The sequence below is a fragment of the Pseudophryne corroboree genome, chromosome 8 (genome assembly GCF_028390025.1).
Source record: "Pseudophryne corroboree isolate aPseCor3 chromosome 8, aPseCor3.hap2, whole genome shotgun sequence".
In the NCBI taxonomy this organism is placed as follows: domain Eukaryota; kingdom Metazoa; phylum Chordata; class Amphibia; order Anura; family Myobatrachidae; genus Pseudophryne; species Pseudophryne corroboree.
In genome coordinates this window covers 37,150,519-37,170,029 of record NC_086451.1, presented here as the reverse complement: position 1 = coordinate 37,170,029, position 19,511 = coordinate 37,150,519, and the positions used below count along the sequence as shown (strand labels likewise).

Below are 19,511 nucleotides of genomic sequence, written 5' to 3'. Positions count from 1 at the left end.
AGATCGACAGTCAATAGGATGACCACTATTGGTCGATATTAGCATGGTCAACATGGAAAAAAGTCGACACATTAAAATGGTCAACATGGGTCAGGTTGACAAATAAAAAAAGTCGACATTACATTTCTAAACTTTTTTTGTGTCATTATTTTGTGTAACATGACTAGAAACCCCAATTAGTGCACTGCATCCCCTTACATGGGTCGCTTTGCTCACCATGTTTCGGGCAAGGTTCCTCACTCCTCTACCTCTGCGCTCAGCACACGCTACTATTCCCAATAGTAGTCCACGTGGATGGTAAAGTATGAAAACGTAAAAAATCCCAAAATATTTGTAAATGTTATGTCGACCTTTTCATGTGTCGACCTGCCATGCGTTGACCATTGTACGGTGTCAACATTTTTCCTATGTCAACCATGTCCATGTCGGCCAATTGTGGGCAACCTATTGTCTGTTGACCTAGTCCATGTTTACCTACCATCCGGATACCATTAATAGAGTATCTTAAAAATATTCTCACGCCTATAATGTCTTTGACACAATTTGTAACCTTTTCTCTGAGTAAATGTCAGTTTATATTTAATTAGAGGCTTGGTGTCAATATTGTATTGAGAGACAGCTCCTTAGGGGTGGTCTTCTGTATGCCGGCGGTCGGGCTCCCCGCGCTCAGTATACCGGCGCCGGGAGCCCGACCGCCGGCATACCGACACTTATTTTCCCTCATGGGGGTCCACGACCCCCATAGAGGGAGAATAAAATAGCGCGCCACCGTGCCCGTAGCGCAGCGGGCCCGCAAGGGGCTCATTTGCGCTCGCCACACTGTCGGTAAGCCAGCGGTCGGGCTCCCGGCGCCGGTATGCTGGTCGCCGGGAGCCCGACTGCCGGCCAGCCGTAGTGAACCCCTCCTTAGGTGTTCATCTAATAATACAAAGGGGGGAATTCAATTGGGAGTGAGATTCAGCGAGGTAAAGAAAACCACTGTCTATTACACAGACATACTGCACCAAAAGTCTTCATGATATCTCACAATTTATTTACACATGTGTGTTGGTCTCCGAATAACAATTTATCTGCTGACTATACTGTTTTCTATAATGTGCATAACACAGATAAACTTCCTCAGTGTTATTTATAATTTCACATGAATTTTGATATTACAGAACTTGCTCTATTGGGCAATATTATTTGATAACACAGATAAACTTATATATCCAATGGCGTAAGTTCGTCCCAGGTGCCCGGAGGCAAGATAAATATTGGTGCACCCCTATTTCCTATATTAAGATAAAGGGGTGTGTGTGTGTGTGTGTGTGTGTGTGTGTGTGTATATATATATACTGTATTTATACATTTCATTATATTTTATTTTAAATCACACATTTCTTAGCAGTCATACCCAGGATTAGAACCCATGACCTGTTACACTGACAGCAGACACTTTACTGATAAAGCTATTTGCTCCTGTACGGGAAGCATGAGAATTCTAGCCATATGAAGTTACGTGTAATTGTCAGAGAAGTAGCTTCCTATAGTTAGAATTCTCATATTTCCTATACAGGAGCAAACAGCTCCATCAGTAAGGTGTCTGCTTCCAGTGTAACAGGTTGTGGTTTCTAATCCTGGGTATGACACTTGTAAAATGTGTATATTCAGTATAATAAAGAGGGTGTGATTTGTAAGGTGCAGGGACCAGTGAGGATGTCGGTCACTGAAAAGACAGCAGCAGCTATCAATTAACTTAATTAAATGGTGTCACAGAATGGGAGGAGTGGTGCCCCCCTTCAGAGCAGGAGCCCGGCGGCAGATGACTCCGTTGCCTCCCAGAGTTCTGCCTCTGTAATATATCTACCAATCATATTTATTGTGTTTTGAGGCCAGATTCGGCTGATGGGTTAGTGCGGCAGTGTGCGGTGTGGTCGTGCGGGTGCTGCCGGCGGTTCTGTGCCTACACTGCATATGCAGTGCATATGTGCTATGTGCCAAGCACCACTGGCACATAGCTGGTTACGCCCCTGATGCAGTGACATCAAGCTGAAGGGTATTGCAACTGTTTCTGAGTTGCCCAGGACTTACTCAGCTGCTGCGATTTCTTCAGCCCGGCTCCTAGTGGCATTGATGTGATATTCAATGCCCGAACTTCCGGTCTTCAGCCTGTCCAGGACCGAAATTGACGTCAGGAACCCTCCCTGCAAACGCCTGGACATGCCTGCGTTTTTCCAAACACTCCCAGAAAACGTACTAAAGAAAAGTTTTCAAACCAGCGCTCCAAACCAGCAGTGCCGCACCGTCCGCTGAAATGGTCACCCCCACTTCCAAAGAAACGTTTAGACAATTCACAAAATGCAGATGGGCGCACCCCGGGGTAGTACGGGATAATTGTTCGAGTATTAGTTTTGTATGTAAAAAGTTTGATATTCAAATATTCAGATCCTTCCCTTTAGATCAGAACAGAGTTCCTCTTCGTTCCCTCAAAGAAACAAAAATGAGGGAATATATAGTGAAGTACAGTTTTATTATAGGTGTAAACAACATAAAATGGTAATATACAATTCCACCTACTTATAGTGGGGCAAATATTCGTACCAGAATATGTGGGGTCCCCAGCGATGGTTACCCTATAGCACTTATGAGGTGGTAAACAGATACCTCCCGGGATCCCAGCACTGTTCCTCCTCGAGCCGTGGTAATCCTGGGTACTTCCACTCTTACTGGATCTGTCGCAGTCTGTCCCACAGCACCCGCGTTTCTGCTCTCAAGGAGCCTTTCTCAAGGTGTGTGGTGGAATGAAAAACTGGGAGTATTTAAACCCAGTGCTGTGGTGTGATTGGTTCATTCTGGACCGTGCAGTAATTATAGTTCCCTCAGTCAATTAGCTTGTACTGACTATTATGGTGGGTTTCTTGTATATAATTTATAGCCCCTTAGGTTGTGAAAACTTAAAATACAATTCCTTAATAACTTTAAAATGTTCAAAACTTCGTGATTCGGCGTGCGTTCCAACTCGTGGAACGCACACCGTACTTCCGGTTCCGCCTGCCGTACGTGATGATACATGCCCGGCGTTGTCAAGCCTCTCGCGGAGCATGCGTTCCATATGCTGGAACGCATGCCATTTCCGTTTCCGCCTAGTGGCATTGATGTGATATTCAATGCCCGAACTTCCGGTCACGGACGGAATCAGCTGTGGAACACATAACTTAGTATGCGTTCCACCAGCTTCCATTTGATACAAAACAAACCCTTTGTATATCTCATCCTAGTAAAATGGGCAAGAGATGGGAAAAAAACAGAACAAAAATTGGACATCAATATAAATATAAAAGATGTGAAACATCAAGTTAATTAATACAGAGTATTTCTCATATAAAACCTCATGCTCCTCAAAACCTCATGCTCCAGAAAACGGTCAGTTGACGCCCATACACACCCTCTTCTTGACAATCTCCTTGCGAACGCCCGTGCAAACAGATTCTTTGTACAATCCATGGATGTGCGACACGCCTGCGCATTGCGGTGCATACGAATGCGCAGTTCTGACCTGATCGCAGCACTGCAAAAAAAGCTAGCGTGCGATCAACTCGGAATGACCCCCTTTATCCATATACTAGTAGTAGAAGCAGACACAATGGATCATTGCATACCTGACCAGCATAGATAAGAAGATTCTGGGCGAGATGCATCATTGCTTGGAGGGTGACAAAATAGAGATAAACTACCAGCCAACCAGCTCCTAACTTCCATGTTACAGGCTGTGTTTGAAAAATGACAGTTAAGAACTGATTGGTTGGTGATTTATCTCTCTCCATTTTATCACTCTCCAAGCGATGATGCATCTCGCCCAGTGTGAGATGATATACTGCTGTCTGTCCTGCCATGGGTCCCACAAGGGGGACTAATGAGAACTGGCTGCAGGGACTCCAGAGCAACTACAGTAATTTACAGAAATTACAGCAAATCACTGTCCTTGCAAAGAAACTTGGCATGGCCATCGGTGGGTTAGCCATCGATTGTCACCATTGATGGGACCATTGGTGTTTTTATCCTAGATGGTATAAAACCATTCACAGGCAAACCATGCATGCTTTCATCCACCGATGATCATCCGTGCTCTATGACTTACTGAACTACAGGCCAATCAGAGCCTGGGGCGGAGCTTCATGAGTGCGCTGTCAGTGATTGACTGTGTGATGCTCATTTGTGAAAATGGAGGCATGTTGCCATCGTTTAGGTAGGAGGGAAAAGGGCAAGATTTCCATCCGGATGGAGATTTCCTGGCCTCTTACAAGGTACTGTGACCGATATCTTGTGCAATACCATTGGTGCCGCCAGCCGCATTATAGTTTAGCAGTGAACCGATGCCTGTGTCCTAGGATGCAGCTCAGTTCACTACTGAAGCAGGGGGGGGCATCTATTGTAATAGACACCTCCTGCTGCATTTACATACAGAGCTATTGCTGATGCTTCCAAAAATAAGCAGAAATAACTATGGTTGCACCTGGGCCCAACACTCGCTAGTTCAGCCGATGGATATATTTATTGGAATCCATCTTAGTGTGCCCACAACCACTATGATGTGCTATGTACAGTTGCTTAAGAACACCACTGCACCATAAGACTGCCAAGAAGGCTTTTGAAGGAAATTAAGCTGCTCTGGAACCAAAACAAAACTAATAGCTCTGTAGGGAAGCCAAACTCTGCAAGCAAACTTTGTAAGACCTATGAAATGTTAAAGAAAATAGCTGTTAGTTCAAGCAGAAAAGGAAGATTATAGGATAAACATCATAACATAAAGAAGCAGAGAACCATAGAATTTGACGGCAGATACTGTATGAACTACTTGGCCCACCTAGGCTGCCCTTTTTTATCCTTTAGGTAATCTCAACCCTGTTTGATCCATAGGTCTTTGTAAAGATATTCATATGCCTGCCCAAGCATGTTTAAATGCTCTACTGTCTTAGCCTCCTCTGGCGGGGGGCTATTCCACGTATCCACTACCTTTTCTGTGAAGTAATTTTTTCTTAAATTTCCACAAAACCTCCGTCCAGTGTCAGCGCATGTCCTTGTGTTCTAATACTTCTCTTCTTTTGAAGAATGTTTCCCTCTTTTACCTTGTTAAAATCCTTGATATACTGTATTTGAAAGCTTCTGTCATGTCATGTGTTTTGGTTTTGCTTTTGGATCTGTATGTCTTTCAAATATTTATAAAAACAACATAAATTGGGCCTTCTTTTTCCTACGGTATTATTTACCTCATCCGCTCCGGATACAGTGGCAGGTAGGGAGTTTGACTGGGGTGGTACACCTGTTAAACCATAACGCAGGTGTCCTAAGGTGAGCTCAGGGAGGACAGAAACCTCACGTGGTGCATAAGGGCACTTCCAGTCATTTCCAGGCAATTTTGACCACCTCCCAGCTCACAGTATTGTTTTCTTAAGTTTAGGCCAAAGGCTGCAGCGAGCTGGCTGGTTAATAAGTGACAGAGCAGTGGCACATTTATGAAACATCGCCACACAGCTGTGGCAGAAAAGAAAAATGGTGCAAGATGGAATTGTCCTTGGTCTCTTCCACCCACCCTTATGTTGGATATTAAAAAGGATGTGCACTGTTTAACAAACCAAGCACTTCAGTGACAGGGACTGCCACTTTTGTGGCTGAAGTGCTTGGTCTGTTTGGGCCCCCACAGATCAAGCTACCAATAGGCTTAAGGCAGCTAAGCTAACAGTACTGTTAATGGTCTCTATAACGGCAAGACGGTATCATCATTTTCATCATCTTCTCACAATATAAATGTATCCCTGCTGGACTCCACCATTACAGAAGTCTCTGTACTTTAATATAATTACCAGTTTTCCTCATGGAATTTGTAGTTCGATTTGATAGACATCATCTTTTCTACATTTTGAGGAAGTAGACTCCTTGCTGACAAGGTTCCCTGCTGTGCTGAAAACTCTTTCCGAGTACACACTGGAGAGTGGGAATGTTAAGTAATGCAATGCAAATTTGTACAAGGGCTTTCAATTTGTAACTTTTTCCTTCCAGTGGTCAAATGGACTCTGTGACATGCCTATTTGTACACTCTCATTGAAATAATCCTCCTCCATTCTTTGGATGTTGACTATATGAGATGGAGTTATGGTAAAGATTCTTTTAGACCCAACTAGATGTCAAAATGTTGTGTTGATTCATCTGCAGCACCACTTGTTCTCTGGGGAATGCTGAGGTTTTTTCCTGGCAGCAGCAGATGCTGGAGAAACTGAAGGAAGAGATGTCTATTCAAGTACCACTTGAGCTAACAACTTGCTCACAGGAGCTCTATGCATTTCTTCAGATCTGGGTCAGTTGGAAAGAAAGACATTACATATTACTTAAAACTAGGATCAAAAATGTTTGCCAAAATGTTGTGATCCAATTTTAAGATGTTGACAACCTTTTGATCCTGGTTACGCTACTAAAGAACTTGATCTACAAGTCTGACATACCTAGTGGAATCACTTTGTTTCATCTCCTTCTTCAGTTTCACAAGCTTCAAATCGTTTCAGCACCTTGCAAAACACAGAAGTTTTCTCCACTGCACTGGACTAAGATACATTCCCCCTCTGTTCCTTTTTCTTTGATGTGTAGCTTTTGGATGGTTTGTTGCTGTTCCTCCATTTGCTTAAGCTTATAAAGGGTGGAATACCACCCTGTTACCACCTCTTGCTTTAGTTGGGGGCAGGGCAAATTGAACTGTTCTTGCAACCGCTACAATTTCCTACATGCTTTTGCTAATGCCGAAAATGTCCAGAAATTTCTTCGGCCTACAGACAGCATCTTCTGCATACACCTGTTATTACGTAAACTGTATCATCAAGTTGATTGTATGAGCAAAACATGGGATGTGTTCAAACTCACCCAGCTGTAATGCTCTCACAATATGGCATTGTCAGAATTCACAAAGCCTGAGCAGAGTCCAAGTGGGGTAAGCCACTTTGCTATGACATTCCTTCATTTTTCTAACAGGTTGTCAATGGTATGCCTCCTAGGGAAGTCAGTGATACATAGAGTTGCCTACCTCTGAATGTCCTGGTATTGTTTGTTAGATGCTGCTGCTGTTCCTACAGCTGAAGGCGATTGGGCTGCTAAAGTTATGTAATCTTTAGTTTGCTCAGTTCCACTTGTCCACATACAGTATCTGTGGTTTAGTGGACAGTGGGTATAGTGGCATTTTGTAGGCCAGTAATTCGTTTTTTAATATCCTGGTGCAGGCGAGGAATTGCCTTTTTGTTTAGTAAAACTGGAACCTTATGGAATTTGGTAGCAGAGACACAGGACCTCAATTAAGGATTGTTTAACTGTCAATTGATGTTTGAAAGTACTAGTAGTCTTCTTGGTCCCTTTTTGGTATGAAGTTCCACCACCCAGCAGTATCTGGCCTAGTGCTGAATGAGTCTTCTGAGTTATCTTAGATAGGAGAGGAGTCACCTAGCCTTATCAAATTGGATGCAGGACTTTCCCAAAAACTTTCCATGAACATGCTGCAAATGACGTAACAGGTGGGAGGTTACTAGATGGTTAAGGACCCTACATCTACTTATTGTGGCTCTACATATTCTACAGATGGCTAGCCAATTGTCAAGATTTTGGCAAAACCCATTCCACACAAATGAGATTGATTTTTTTGTATTGTAAACAGACATAACAATGGTAATCTTCTTATAATGGGCAAGAACGGCTTCCACTGGTGCTTTACTTACACAAACATTCTCATCATCAAAATATTCATTAACACTGGCATCAGCTACACAAATATGCCATCCATCCTGTTGCACTTCCACAGGAGCATCCTCATTTTCTGTCAGCATGTTGACTTGTACTGCATTTGCAGAGGGTGCAGAAATGGTGGAAGGAAACTTCTTTTTGAGTAGAGTATCAAAAAGCTCGGGCTCACACATAGCGCTCGTGGACACATTTACGGGTAAATTTACTAAAGCTTCTAAAACAGAGAATTGGTGAAGTTGCCTAAGGCAACCAATCAGGTGCTGTCTATCATTTCTCTATTGTCTTTTAGAAATAAAATACAGCATCTGATGACTCTCCTCAGGAATTTGTGACATTTTCTACTGCCTTAGTGTTTTGTTTTCAGCACTGCTTTTCTTGTTTTAATTTTTTTTACACTTCTAGAATTTTAGAGCTATAATTAATAAAGTGCTGGTCTTTAGAAGTGGAGATGTTGCCCAAAGCATCCAATCAGATTGTAGCTATTATCGTAAAATAGAATCTGATTAGTTACCATGGGCAACATCGCCACTTCTAAAGACCTGCACTTTAGTAAATATACCCTTGAGTTAAAAGGTCTTGTCTCATCATGAGAGGCAGAAGACGATGCCTAACTGGCAGTTGCAGAACCACCGAGCGCAAACAGTGGCCAAGGCCTGAGCCTTTCCTTGCCATGTTGCCAATTTTATGTTTTTGGGCGGAAAACTTTCCCTGTAAAAGTGTTGATGTATTTTTCTTTAGCATTGTAAAGTGATGCTTTGATTTCACGTGCCCTTTCTTAAACCCTCTATGCCCTTGAGCACTGGCTTTAGTAGATGTTGAAGTACTAATATCATGATCATCATGAATATCAGCAGCCACAGCACTAGTATTTGGTTGCTGCCTCTGTTCTTCCATCGACTGATCATAATTCATATATGAGTCGGTGCTTAAATTTATGAACACAGTGCGGCACAGCACATATTGAGCTTAATTGAACACACAAATTGTTTAACTTTTTTCATAAATGATAACTCAAACTGTGGTTTCAAAGTGCTTATATGTATAAATGCAATGGGCTATAGCACACATACAGTATTGTACAAAAAAAATATTTTTTTTCCCCGACAAATGATAACTTCACCAAAATCCATTACAGGCACCAGCATGCAGTGTGCACCAAATAATAGTTCATGTGGGCTCAGTTCTTGGACAATCAAGCCCACTCATCTCTAGTTATGATCATCTGTATAGCACCACCACATTACACAGCGCTGTACAGAGAATAATGTATATTTTACATCAGTTCCTGCCCCATTGGAGCTTACAGTCTAAACAGGGTGTTTGGAGGCACCCACACAAACATGGGAAGCACATAGAAACTCCACACAGACCATGCTGTGGTCAGAATGAAAACCATAGTCCTAGCCCTATGAGCCAGCAATGCCAGTGGTGTATCTATTACGGGTGCAGGGTGCATTTGGGTGCCCTAGATCAAGGGAACCATGTGCTGCACACCCTGGACCCAGAATAAACTGCATTATGTACCAAGCAGTACTCCCACCCTCACTCGCACCTCATCTACCTGCTTCCTGCGGCCATCTTTTGGGTGATATACTGTATTGTTTTTAGGAGTTTGCAAGGACTCTGGCACTGTTCAAAAGCCTTTCTGATTCTCTGTGTATGTGCCATCTTCCTGAAGATATGTGGAGAAGGTATAAAGGGGGCTCACTGCCAGGGCCATAACTAGAGCTGTGTGGGCCCTGGGGGCAGCACCATCACTGCCCCACAGGACTTGCATGTGGCTTGCAGGATGCCTGGAATGGCAGCCAATAGCCAGTGGTGATACTGCAGAGCCACCCAGAGTGTCGGCCACTCAGCCCCCCTCACACATAAGGGTGTCATCACAGGTCTAAGGGACATAGAGCCCTGCACATCTCCCCACAACCATTAATATGCCTCTGAGTAATGCTGACCACTGTGCAAACCTGTGATCTGAGAAGCCACAGGTGGCTTGCTATATGATGGTGATCATACTGTATATCATGCTTGAATCATGTCATAGTTCACACACACACACACACACACACACACCTTACAATGCCAAGAACCTTGGCTCTGTACAGCCCGGTCCATGAGGATGCATACTTGCCACCCTCCCGGAATGGCCAGGAGGTTGACGAATATCTGGTGGCACTCCCGGCTCCCTGAAAAGGTGGGCAAGTCTCCTGCACCACCCTCTCTTTGGCTTTCCCACTTACAGAGCACAAGTTAGCGGTCAGGGCCGGTTCTAGACCTTGTGGCGCCCAGGGTGAAAGTTTCCCTTGGCGCCCCCCACCCACGAGATGGCAAAATAGGGTTAGTGTGCGCCAACGGTGCGTGTAAAAATGGGGGCGTGGCTTCATAGGAAAGGGGCATGGTCAGTTTTGCTCCCTGTAGTTTTGCCTCCCTGTAGCGTTGTGCACCCTGTAGAGCTGTGCCCACAGTAGCTGTTGTGCCCCCTGCAGCTGTGCCCTCAGTAGCTGTTATGCCCTCTGCAGCTGTTGTGCCCACTGCAGCTGTGCCCCCAGTAGCTGTGCCCCCATTAGTTGTGGTTCCAGTAGTTGTGCCCAGGGGCGGAACTGTGGGAGGCAATGGAGTCGGCTGCCGCCGGGCTCCTGGCCACAAGGGGGCGCATCTCCTCCACTGTCTCCCGCAGCCTGAGGACTGCGCTGCTATTGCAGACGGAGGAGCTGTGTCAGTGACACGGAAGCTGCCTCCTGTAGAGAGAGATGGCACTGGCTGCAGCTAGGGGGAGCTCCAGAGCACAGCTCCTTCCGGGCCCTTAGTAAACCAGCCGAGGGAAGCTCAGAACTCTCTGCTCCTCCATGCTCTGGATGATAGCCAAAGGTAGGCACTGTGTGGGGGGTGGGGGAGAGGTGTATTTGGGGGGAAGTACTGTGTTTTGTGTGTGCTTGTTTTTAAGTGAGGTGTGTGTGTTTTTAAGGAAAGTTGTACATTCAAGTAAAAGAGGCATGTGTGTGTGTGATGTGTGTGTGAGAGTGGCATGTGTGTGAGAGGCATGTATGTGTATGTAAGTGGGAGGCATGTGTATGTAAGTGAGAGGCATGTGTATGTAAGTGAGAGCTGTGTGTGTGTGTGTGTGTGTGTGTGTGTGTGTGTGTGTGTGTGTGTGTGTGTGAGAGGCATGTATATGTAAGTGGGAGGCATGTGTATGTAAGTGAGAGGCATGTGTGTGTGTGTGAGAGGCATGTGTATGTAAGGGGCCCTACACACTCGGCGATGCGCCGCCGAGGTGCCCGACGGCCGATACGAGCGACGAGCGACCCAGCGGCGGGGGGGCAGTGACGGGGGGAGTGAAGTTTCTTCACTCCCCCCGTCACCCGGCTCCGTAGACTTGCAGGCAAATATGGACGATCTCATCCATATTGGCCGGCATGCACAGCCGACATGGCCCCAGCGATGAACGAGCGCGGGGCCGTGCATCGTTCATCGCTGGGGACTCCACACTGCACGATATGAACGATATCTCGTTCATTAATGAACAAGATCGTTCATATCGTGCAGTGAAATCACTATGTGTGTAGGGCCTATAAGTGAGAGGCATGTGTATGTAAGTGAGAGGCATGTGTATGTGAGAGGCATGTGTATGTGAGAGGTGTGTGTAAGTGAGAGGCACGTGTGTGAGAGGTGTGTGTAAGTGAGAGGTGTATGTAAGTGAGAGGCGTGTGTGTTTAAGTGAGACGTGTGTTTAAGTGAATGAGGCGTTTGTGTTTTTTTTAATATATATCTAGTGTTCACGCTAGGTGTCTGCCCCTTTTTTAGACAGCTGAATCCCGCCCTGCCCGTTTTTGTGCGCCCTGCCGCCCCGCCGTTTGCTGCCTGCCGGACCCCGCCACGTCGCCGGATCCAGCCGTGCGCCGCCGGACCCGGTACGTACATGAGAGTCCCCCTGGGCTAAATTAACCTTGTAAGTATTTTGCAGCTGTAAACATTAATCTCAGTGCTTTCTACCTGGTGCAGTGTGCCTCAGTGCTCTCTACCTGGTGCAGTGTGCCTCAGTGCTCTACCTGGTGCAGTGTGCCTCAGTGCTCCCTACCTGGTGCAGTGTGCCTCAGTGCTCTACCTGGTGCAGTGTGCCTCAGTGCTCTACCTGGTGCAGTGTGCCTCAGTGCTCCCTACCTGGTGCAGTGTGCCTCAGTGCTCCCTACCTGGTGCAGTGTGCCTCAGTGCTCCCTACCTGGTGCAGTGTGCCTGAGTGCTCCCTACCTGGTGCAGTGTGCCTGAGTGCTCCCTACCTGGTGCAGTGTGCCTCAGTGCTCCCTACCTGGTGCAGTGTGCCTCGGTGCTCTCTACCTGGTGCAGTGTGCCTCGGTGCTCTCTACCTGGTGCAGTGTGCCTCAGTGCTCTCTACCTGGTGCAGTGTTCCTCAGTGCTCTCTACCTGGTGCAATGTGCCTCGGTGCTCTCTACCTGGCGCAGTGTGCCTCAGTGCTCCCTACCTGGTGCAGTGTGCCTCAGTGCTCCCTACCTGGTGCAGTGTGCCTCAGTGTTCTCTCCCTGGTGCAATGTGCCTCAGTGCTCCCTACCTGGTGCAGTGTGCCTCACTGCTCTCTACCTGGTGCAGTGTGCCTCAGTGCTCTCTACCTGGTGCAGTGTTCCTCAGTGCTCTCTACCTGGTGCAATGTGCCTCAGTGCTCTCTACCTGGTGCAATGTGCCTCAGTGCTCCCTACCTGACGCAATGTGTATAATGTGCTCTATCTGGCGCAATATGTATAACGTGCTCTACCTGGCGCAGTATGTATAGGAGGTTCTAACTGGTGCAATGTGTATTAGGGGCACTACCGTGTGGTGTAATGTGAATTGACACTATTATGTGGCCACGCCCCTTCCCCACGAAACAACGCCCCTAGATTTTTGCTGCGCACCTTCGGTGTGCACTGTCCATGTTTTACCCGTAGGAATGGGAGCACCAAGCATTATAGTATGTACCTAAGTTTGCCCATCTAACTTAAAAATGTACCCTCCCGAATGAAAAATGTGCCCTCCCCATGATCAGCACCCTGCCCTAAAAAAAAATACTACAGTGAACACTAATTATATTGGCACACCGCTGCGCCAAAGCATCTCCATGGAGACCTGGTGGGTGAGGGAGCACTGTAGGTGTACTATAATGGTATGCTGGTGTCTGTTTTATTGTAATGACTGACTTGGAGTGCGTCCACTTTCTATGTGTATCTATATTACTATTGGGAAAGGTACCTGAGCACCCTTCTACTGTTCACCCTGGGTGCCGGATAGCTACATATGGTATGTGTGTGTATTAGAGATGAGCGCCTGAAATTTTTCGGGTTTTGTGTTTTGGTTTTGGATTCGGTTCCACGGCCGTGTTTAGGGTTCGACCGCGTTTTGGCAAAACCTCACCGAATTTTTTTTGTCGGATTCGGGTGTGTTTTGGATTCGGGTGTTTTTTTCAAAAAACCCTAAAAAACAGCTTAAATCATAGAATTTGGGGGTCATTTTGATCCCATATTATTATTAACCTCAAAAACCATAATTTCCACTCATTTTCAGTCTATTCTGAATACCTCACACCTCACAATATTATTTTTAGTCCTAAAATTTGCACCGAGGTCGCTGGATGACTAAGCTAAGCGACCCTAGTGGCCGACACAAACACCTGGCCCATCTAGGAGTGGCACTGCAGTGTCACGCAGGATGTCCCTTCCAAAAAACCCTCCCCAAACAGCACATGACGCAAAGAAAAAAAGAGGCGCAATGAGGTAGCTGTGTGAGTAAGATTAGCGACCCTAGTGGCCGACACAAACACCGGGCCCATCTAGGAGTGGCACTGCAGTGTCACGCAGGATGTCCCTTCCAAAAAACCCTCCCCAAACAGCACATGACGCAAAGAAAAAAAGAGGCGCAATGAGGTAGCTGTGTGAGTAAGATTAGCGACCCTAGTGGCCGACACAAACACCGGGCCCATTTAGGAGTGGCACTGCAGTGTCACGCAGGATGTCCCTTCCAAAAAACCCTCCCCAAACAGCACATGACGCAAAGAAAAAAAGAGGCGCAATGAGGTAGCTGTGTGAGTAAGATTAGCGACCCTAGTGGCCGACACAAACACCGGGCCCATCTAGGAGTGGCACTGCAGTGTCACGTAGGATGTCCCTTCCAAAAAACCCTCCCCAAACAGCACATGACGCAAAGAAAAAAAGAGGCGCAATGAGGTAGCTGACTGTGTGAGTAAGATAAGCGACCCTAGTGGCCGACACAAACACCGGGCCCATTTAGGAGTGGCACTGCAGTGTCACGCAGGATGTCCCTTCCAAAAAACCCTCCCCAAACAGCACATGATGCAAAGAAAAAAAGAGGCGCAATGAGGTAGCTGACTGTGTGAGTAAGATAAGCGACCCTAGTGGCCGACACAAACACCGGGCCCATTTAGGAGTGGCACTGCAGTGTCACGCAGGATGTCCCTTCCAAAAAACACTCCCCAAACAGCACATGACGCAAAGAAAAAAAGAGGCGCAATGAGGTAGCTGTGTGAGTAAGATTAGCGACCCTAGTGGCCGACACAAACACCGGGCCCATCTAGGAGTGGCACTGCAGTGTCACGCAGGATGTCCCTTCCAAAAAACCCTCCCCAAACAGCACATGACGCAAAGAAAAAGAAAAGAAAAAAGAGGTGCAAGATGGAATTGTCCTTGGGCCCTCCCACCCACCCTTATGTTGTATAAACAAAACAGGACATGCACACTTTAACCAACCCATCATTTCAGTGACAGGGTCTGCCACACGACTGTGACTGATATGACGGGTTGGTTTGGACCCCCCCCAAAAAAGAAGCAATTAATCTCTCCTTGCACAAACTGGCTCTACAGAGGCAAGATGTCCACCTCATCATCACCCTCCGATATATCACCGTGTACATCCCCCTCCTCACAGATTATCAATTCGTCCCCACTGGAATCCACCATCTCAGCTCCCTGTGTACTTTGTGGAGGCAATTGCTGCTGGTCAATGTCTCCGCGGAGGAATTGATTATAATTCATTTTAATGAACATCATCTTCTCCACATTTTCTGGATGTAACCTCGTACGCCGATTGCTGACAAGGTGAGCGGCGGCACTAAACACTCTTTCGGAGTACACACTTGTGGGAGGGCAACTTAGGTAGAATAAAGCCAGTTTGTGCAAGGGCCTCCAAATTGCCTCTTTTTCCTGCCAGTATAAGTATGGACTGTGTGACGTGCCTACTTGGATGCAGTCACTCATATAATCCTCCACCATTCTTTCAATGGTGAGAGAATCATATGCAGTGACAGTAGACGACATGTCCGTAATCGTTGTCAGGTCCTTCAGTCCGGACCAGATGTCAGCATCAGCAGTCGCTCCAGACTGCCCTGCATCACCGCCAGCGGGTGGGCTCGGAATTCTGAGCCTTTTCCTCGCACCCCCAGTTGCGGGAGAATGTGAAGGAGGAGATGTTGACAGGTCGCGTTCCGCTTGACTTGACAATTTTCTCACCAGCAGGTCTTTCAACCCCAGCAGACTTGTGTCTGCCGGAAAGAGAGATCCAAGGTAGGCTTTAAATCTAGGATCGAGCATGGTGGCCAAAATGTAGTGCTCTGATTTCAACAGATTGACCACCCGTGAATCCTTGTTAAGCGAATTAAGGGCTCCATCCACAAGTCCCACATGCCTAGCGGAATCGCTCCGTGTTAGCTCCTCCTTCAATGTCTCCAGCTTCTTCTGCAAAAGCCTGATGAGGGGAATGACCTGACTCAGGCTGGCAGTGTCTGAACTGACTTCACGTGTGGCAAGTTCAAAGGGCAGCAGAACCTTGCACAACGTTGAAATCATTCTCCACTGCGCTTGAGACAGGTGCATTCCACCTCCTATATCGTGCTCAATTGTATAGGCTTGAATGGCCTTTTGCTGCTCCTCCAACCTCTGAAGCATATAGAGGGTTGAATTCCACCTCGTTACCACTTCTTGCTTCAGATGATGGCAGGGCAGGTTCAGTAGTTTTTGGTGTTGCTCCAGTCTTCTGTACGTGGTGCCTGTACGCCGAAAGTGTCCCGCAATTCTTCTGGCCACCGACAGCATCTCTTGCACGCCCCTGTCGTTTTTTAAATAATTCTGCACCACCAAATTCAAGGTATGTGCAAAACATGGGACGTGCTGGAATTTGCCCATATTTAATGCACACACAATATTGCTGGCGTTGTCCGATGCCACAAATCCACAGGAGAGTCCAATTGGGGTAAGCCATTCCGCGATGATCTTCCTCAGTTGCCGTAAGAGGTTTTCAGCTGTGTGCGTATTCTGGAAAGCGGTGATACAAAGCGTAGCCTGCCTAGGAAAGAGTTGGCGTTTGCGAGATGCTGCTACTGGTGCCGCCGCTGCTGTTCTTGCGGCGGGAGTCCATACATCTACCCAGTGGGCTGTCACAGTCATATAGTCCTGACCCTGCCCTGCTCCACTTGTCCACATGTCCGTGGTTAAGTGGACATTGGGTACAGCTGCATTTTTTAGGACACTGGTGACTCTTTTTCTGAGGTCTGTGTAAATTTTCGGTATCGCCTGCCTAGAGAAATGGAACCTAGATGGTATTTGGTACCGGGGACACAGTACCTCCAACAAGTCTCTAGTTGGCTCTGCAGTAATGATGGATACCGGAACCACGTTTCTCACCACCCAGGATGCCAAGGCCTCAGTTATCCGCTTTGCAGCAGGATGACTGCTGTGATATTTCATCTTCCTCGCAAAGGACTGTTGGACGGTCAATTGCTTGGTGGAAGTAGTAAAAGTGGGCTTACGATTTCCCCTCTGGGATGACCATCGACTCCCAGCAGCAACAACAGCAGCGCCAGCAGCAGTAGGCGTTACACGCAAGGATGCATCGGAGGAATCCCAGGCAGGAGAGGAATCGTCAGAATTGCCAGTGACATGGCCTGCAGGACTATTGGCATTCCTGGGGAAGTAGGAAATTGACACTGAGGGAGTTGGTGGGGTGGTTTGCGTGAGCTTGGTTACAAGAGGAAGGGATTTACTGGTCAGTGGACTGCTTCCGCTGTCACCCAAAGTTTTTGAACTTGTCACTGACTTATTATGAATGCGCTGCAGGTGACGTATAAGGGAGGATGTTCCGAGGTGGTTAACGTCCTTACCCCTACTTATTACAGCTTGACAAAGGGAACACACGGCTTGACACCTGTTGTCCGCATTTCTGTTGAAATACCTCCACACCGAAGAGCTGATTTTTTTGGTATTTTCACCAGGCATGTCAACGGCCATATTCCTCCCACGGACAACAGGTGTCTCCCCGGGTGCCTGACTTAAACAAACCACCTCACCATCAGAATCCTCCTGGTCAATTTCCTCCCCAGCGCCAGCAACACCCATATCCTCCTCATCCTGGTGTACTTCAACACTGACATCTTCAATCTGACTATCAGGAACTGGACTGCGGGTGCTCCTTCCAGCACTTGCAGGGGGCGTGCAAATGGTGGAAGGCGCATGCTCTTCACGTCCAGTGTTGGGAAGGTCAGGCATCGCAACCGACACAATTGGACTCTCCTTGTGGATTTGGGATTTCGAAGAACGCACAGTTCTTTGCGGTGCTACTGCTTTTGCCAGCTTGAGTCTTTTCATTTTTCTAGCGAGAGGCTGAGTGCCTCCATCCTCATGTGAAGCTGAACCACTAGCCATGAACATAGGCCAGGGCCTCAGCCGTTCCTTGCCACTCCGTGTGGTAAATGGCATATTGGCAAGTTTACGCTTCTCCTCCGACAATTTTATTTTAGGTTTTGGAGTCCTTTTTTTACTGATATTTGGTGTTTTGGATTTGACATGCTCTGTACTATGACATTGGGCATCGGCCTTGGCAGACGACGTTGCTGGCATTTCATCGTCTCGGCCATGACTAGTGGCAGCAGCTTCAGCACGAGGTGGAAGTGGATCTTGATCTTTCCCTAATTTTGGAACCTCAACATTTTTGTTCTCCATATTTTAATAGGCACAACTAAAAGGCACCTCAGGTAAACAATGGAGATGGATGGATACTAGTATACAATTATGGACGGACTGCCGAGTGCCGACACAGAGGTAGCTACAGCCGTGGACTACCGTACTGTACTGTGTCTGCTGCTAATATAGACTGGTTGATAAAGAGATGTAGTAGTATGTATGTATAAAGAAGAAAGAAAAAAAAACCTCGGGTAGGTGGTATACAATTATGGACGGACTGCTGAGTGCCGACACAGAGGTAGCTACAGCCGTGAACTACCGTACTGTACTGTGTCTGCTGCTAATATAGACTGGTTGATAAAGAGATGTAGTAGTATGTATGTATAAAGAAGAAAGAAAAAAAAACCACGGGTAGGTGGTATACAATTATGGAGGGACTGCCGAGTGCCGACACAGAGGTAGCTACAGCCGTGAACTACCGTACTGTACTGTGTCTGCTGCTAATATAGACTGGTTGATAAAGAGATGTAGTAGTATGTATGTATAAAGAAGAAAGAAAAAAAAACCTCGGGTAGGTGGTATACAATTATGGACGGACTGCCGAGTGCCGACACAGAGGTAGCTACAGCCGTGAACTACCGTACTGTGTCTGCTGCGACTGGATGATAAATAATGATATAAAAAATATATATATATCACTACTGCAGCCGGACAGGTATATATTATATAATGACGGACCTGCTGGACACTGTCTGTCAGCAGAATGAGTTTTTTATAGAATAAAAAAAAAAACACCACACAAGTGAAGTCACACGATGAGTGTTTAACTTTTTCAGGCAATCACAATATAGTATACTACTAACTATACTGGTGGTCAGTGTGGTCAGGTCACTGGTCAGTCACACTGGCAGTGGCACTCCTGCAGCAAAAGTGTGCACTGTTTAATTTTAATATAATATGTACTCCTGGCTCCTGCTATAACCTATAACTGGCACTGCAGTGCTCCCCAGTCTCCCCCACAATTATAAGCTGTGTGAGCTGAGCACAGTCAGATATATACATAGATGATGCAGCACACTGGGCTGAGCAGTGCACACAGATATGGTATGTGACTGAGTCACTGTGTGTATCGTTTTTTTCAGGCAGAGAACGGATATATTAAATAAAACTGCACTGTCTGGTGGTCACTGTGGTCAGTCACTAGTAAACTCTGCACTCTCTACAGTTCTACAGTACTCCTAAACTCCAGTAAATCAGGTCAATCTCTCTCTCTCTCTCTCTCTTCTAATCTAAATGGAGAGGATGCCAGCCACGTCCTCTCCCTATCAATCTCAATGCACGTGTGAAAATGGCGGCGACGCGCGGCTCCTTATATAGAATCCGAGTCTCGCGAGAATCCGACAGCGTCATGATGACGTTCGGGCGCGCTCGGGTTAACCGAGCAAGGCGGGAGGATCCGAGTCTGCTCGGACCCGTGAAAAAAATCATGAAGTTCGGGCGGGTTCGGATTCAGAGAAACCGAACCCGCTCATCTCTAGTGTGTATGTGTAGGGGGGCACCAAAATGTATCATGCCTCCGGGCGACTGGGACGAACTTACGCCACTGGTTGTGCCCCCTGCAGCTGTGCCCCCATTAGTTGTGCCCCCTGCAGCTGTGCCCCCATTAGTTGTGGCCCCAGTAGTTGTGCCCCCCTTAGTGTGCCACCTGCAGCTGTGCCCCCATTAGTTGTGGACCCAGTAGTTGTGCCCCCCTTAGTATGCCCCCTGCAGCTGTGCCTCCATTAGTAGTGCCCAAAAGTA

General features: G+C 46.9%; 1 protein-coding gene across 1 annotated transcript in view; it reads left to right on the top strand.

Annotated features, from left to right (window-relative positions):
- The window catches only part of LOC134948340 (ficolin-1-A-like), a 74,933-nt gene that overhangs the window by 2,634 nt on the left and 52,788 nt on the right, over positions 1-19,511 (top strand). The gene's annotated exons all lie outside the window — the stretch shown is intronic.